This window comes from Marmota flaviventris, chromosome X, assembly GCF_047511675.1.
Source record: "Marmota flaviventris isolate mMarFla1 chromosome X, mMarFla1.hap1, whole genome shotgun sequence".
NCBI lineage: Eukaryota > Metazoa > Chordata > Mammalia > Rodentia > Sciuridae > Marmota > Marmota flaviventris.
This window is the reverse complement of record NC_092518.1, coordinates 107,032,477-107,037,243: the sequence shown is the minus strand read 5'-3', so window position 1 is coordinate 107,037,243 and position 4,767 is coordinate 107,032,477.

Below are 4,767 nucleotides of genomic sequence, written 5' to 3'. Positions count from 1 at the left end.
CAAACAACCCAATCAACAAATGGGCCAAGGACCTGAACAGACACTTCTCAGAGGAGGACATACAGTCAATCAACAAGTACATGAAAAAATGCTCACCATCTCTAGCTGTCAGAGAAATGCAAATCAAAACCACCCTAAGATACCATCTCACTCCAGTAAGATTGGCAGCCATTATGAAGTCAAACAACAACAAGTGCTGGCGAGGATGTGGGGAAAAGGGTACACTTGTACATTGCTGGTGGGACTGCAGATTGGTGCAGCCAATTTGGAAAGCAGTATGGAGATTTCTTGGAAAGCTGGGAATGGAGCCACCATTTGACCCAGCTATTCCCCTTCTCGGTCTATTCCCTAAAGACCTAAAAAGAGCATGCTACAGGGACACTGCTACATCGATGTTCATAGCAGCACAATTCACAATAGCAAGACTGTGGAACCAACCTAGATGCCCTTCAATAGACGAATGGATAAAAAAAAGGTGGCATTTATACACAATGGAGTATTACTCTGCATTAAAAAATGACAAAATCATAGAATTTGCAGGGAAATGGATGGCATTAGAGCAGATTATGCTAAGTGAAGCTAGCCAATCCCTAAAAAACAAATGCCAAATGTCTTCTTTGATATAAGGAGAGTAACTAAGATCAGAGTAGGGACGAAGAGCAGGAGAGGAAGATTAACATTTAACAGGGATGAGAGGTGGGAGGGAAAGGTAGAGAGAAGGGAAATTGCATGGAAATGGAAGGAGACCCTCAGGGTTATACAGTGGAGGGGGTAGAGAGAGAGGAGGGGAGGGGAGGGGGGAGGGTGGAGGATGGGAAAGGCAGCGGAGCACAACAGACACTAGTATGGCAATATGTAAATCAATGGATGTGTAACTGAGGTGATTCTGCAATCTGTGTATGGGGTGAAGGTGGGAGTTCATAACCCACTTGAATCAAAGTGTGGAATATGATATGTCAAGAAATTTGTAATGTTTTGAACAACCAACAATAAAAAATTAAAAAGAAAAACCAAGCAAAAAAAAAAAAAGAATAATTGGGATAGAGGAAGGCATAGAGATTCAAACCAAAGAAATGCACAATCTCTTTAATAAAATAATATCAGAAGCCAGGCGTGATGGGTGCACACTTGTAATTCCAATGGCTTGGGAGGCTAAGGCAGGAGGATCATGAGTTCACAGGCAGCCCCAGAAAAAGTGAGGTGCTAAGCAACTCAGTGAGACCCTGTCTTTAGATAATTACAAAATGGGTCTGGGGATGTGGCTCAGTGGTTGAGTGCCCCTGAGTTCAATCCCCAGTAGAAAAGGAAGGAAGGAAGGAAGGAAGGAAGGAAGGAAGGAAGGAAGGAAGGAAGGAAGGAAGGAAGGAAGGGAGGGAGGAAAGGAGGGAAGAAAATCAGAAAATTTCCCAAGTATAAAGAATGAATTGGAAAATCAAATACAAGAGGCTTACAGGACACCAATGTATAAAATCACAACAGATCTACACCAACATATTATAATGAATATGTCTAGCATATAGAATAAGGATAGAATATTAAAAAGAAAGGAATCAGATCACATATAGGGAGAAATCAATTAGGATCTCTGCAGATTTTTCAACCCAGACCCTGAAAACTATAAGACCCTGGAAGAATATATACCAAACTCTGAAAGAAAATGGATGCCAACCAAGAATCTTATATCCAGCAAAATTAAGCTTCAGATTTGGTGATAAAATACAAACCTTCCATGATAAGCAAAAGTTAAAAGAATTTGCAACTAGAAAGCCTGCACTACATAACATCCTTGGCAAAATATTCCATGAGGAGGAAATGAAAATCAGCAAAGGGAGGTATTACTCTAAAGGAAAACCCAATCAAAAGAGAATCCAAGTCAAGTTAAATACCAAAAATAAACAAAAATGACTGGGAATACAAATCATGTCTCAATAATGACCCTTAATGTTAATGGCCTAAACTCACCAATCAAAAGACATAGGTTGGCAGATTGGATTAAATAAAAAGATCCAACAATACGCTGCCTTCAAGAGACTCATCTCATAGGAAAAGACATCCAGAGACTGGAGGTGAAAGGTTAGGAAAATACATACCACTCACAGGACTGTGGAAACAAGCAAGGGTTTCCATCCTTATAGCAAATAAAGTAGATTTCAAGCCAAAGTTAATCAAAAGGGAAAAAGAAGGACATTCCATACTGCTTAAGGGAACCATACATCAACAAGACATAACAATTAGAAATTATATGCCCCCCAAAATGGAACATCTATGTTCATCAAACAAACTCTTCTCAAGTTCAGGAGTCAAATAGACCACAACACAATAATTCTTGGTGACTTTAACACACCTCTTTCACCACTGGGTAGATCTTCCAAACAAAAGCTAAACAAAGAAATTATAGAACTCAATAATATAATCAATAACTTAGACTTAACAGACATATATAGAATATTTCATCCATCAATTATGGAATACACTTTCTTCTCAGCAGCACATGTATCCTTCTCTAAAATAGACCATATATTATGCCACAAAGCAACTCTTAGCAAATATAAAAAAGTAGAGATACTACCCTGCATTCTATCAGATCATAATGGAATGAAATAGAAATCAATAATAAAATAAAAAACAGAAGATACTCCAACACCTGAAGACTAAATAATATGCTATTGAATGAACAATGGGTCACAAAAGACATCAAAGAGGAGATTAAAAAATTCCTAGAGGTAAATGAGAACACTGATAAAACATATCAAAATCTCTGGGACACTATGAAGGCAGTACTAAGAGGAAAGTTCATTGCATTGAGCTCATTCCTTAAAAGAAGAAAATGTCAACAAATAAATTACCTAACATTACATCTCCAAGCCCTAGAAAAAGAAGAACAAATCAACACCAAAAGCAGTAGAAGACAGGAAATAATTAAAGTCAGAGCTGAAATCAATGAAATTGAAACAATTGAAAAAATTGACAAAACAAAAAGTTGGTTCTTTGAAAAAAATAAATAAAATTGATAAACCTTTAGCCATGCTAATGAAGAGAAGGGGAGAAAAAACTCAAATTACTAACATCTATGATTTTAAAAAAAAGGAAATATGGTGACGGACACTACAGAAATACAGAAGATAATTAGAAACTATTTGGAAAATTGGTACTCCAATAAAATAGAAAATATCAAATGCATCAACAAATTTCTAGAGTCATATGATTTGCCCAAACTAAATCAGGATGATATACCCAAGTCAAACAGATCAATTTCAAGAAAGGAAATAGAAGATGCCATCAGAAGTGTACGAACCAAGAAAAGCCCAGGACCAGACTAATACACAGCTGAGTTCTACAAGATCTTCAAAGAAGAACTAACAACAATACTCCTCAAATTATTTCATGATATAGAAAAAGAGGGAACACTTTCAAACTCATTCTATGAGACCAATACCACCCTGATTCCAAAGCCAAAGACACATCAATATCTTTAATGAACATAGATGCAAAAATTATCAATAAAATTCTGGCAAATCAAATATAAAAACATATTGAAAATGTAGTCCACCATTATCAAGTGGGGTTCATCCTAGTAATGCAAGGTTGATTCAATACACGGAAATCAATAAATGTAATTCATCACATCAATAAACTTAAAGATAAGAATCATATAATCATCTAAATAGATGCAGAAAAAGCATTCAACAAAATACAGCACCCCTTCATATTCAAAACACTAGAAAAACTAGGGATAACAAGAATATATCTCAACATTGTAAAAGCTATCTATGCTAAGTCCCAGGCCAACATCATTCTGCATCATTCTAAATGGAGACAAATTGAAAGAATTCCCTCTAAAAACTGGAACAAGACAGGGATGCCCTCTTTCACCACTTCTATTTAACATAGTTCTTGCAACTCTAGCTAGAGCAACTAGACAAATGAAAGAAATTAAAGGGACACAAAATAGGAAAAAAAAGAACTCAAACTATCAACATGATTCTATACCTAGAGGATCCAAAAACTTCCACCAGAAAACTGCTAGAACTAATAAATGAATTCAGCAAACTAGCTGGATATAAAATCAACACCCATAAATCAAAGGCATTTCTGTACATGAGTGACAAATCCTCTGAAAGAGAAACTAGGAAAACCACCCTGTTTACAATAGCCTCAAAAAAATAAAATGAAATATTTGAGAATCAATGAAAGACGTGAAAGACCTCTACAATAAGAACTGCAGAATGCCAAAGAAAGAAATTAAAGAAGACCTTAGAAGATGGAAAGATCTCCCTTGTTCTTGGATAAGCAGAATTAATATTGTGAAAATGACCATACTACCAAAAGCACTATACAGATATAATGCAATTCTAATAAAATCCCAATGACATTCTTTATGGAAATAGAAAAAGCAATCATGAAATTCATCTGGAAAAATAAGAGACCCAGAATAGCCAAAGCAATCCTTAGAAGAAGAGTGAAGCAGGGGCTGGGATTGTGGCTCAGTGTTAGAGCACTCACCTAACACATGTGGGGCCCTGGTTTCAATCCTCAGCACCACATAAATAAATAAAATAAAGGCCCTGGGTTTAATTCTCAGCACCACATAAATAAATAAAATAAAGGTATTATGTCCAACTACAACTAAAAAATAAATATATAAAAAAAGAGTGAAGCAGGTGGCATCACTATACCAGAATTTAAACTACACTACAGAGCAATAGTAACAAAACAGCATCAAAATAGACTTGTAGAACAATGGTACAGAATAGAGGACACAAAGAC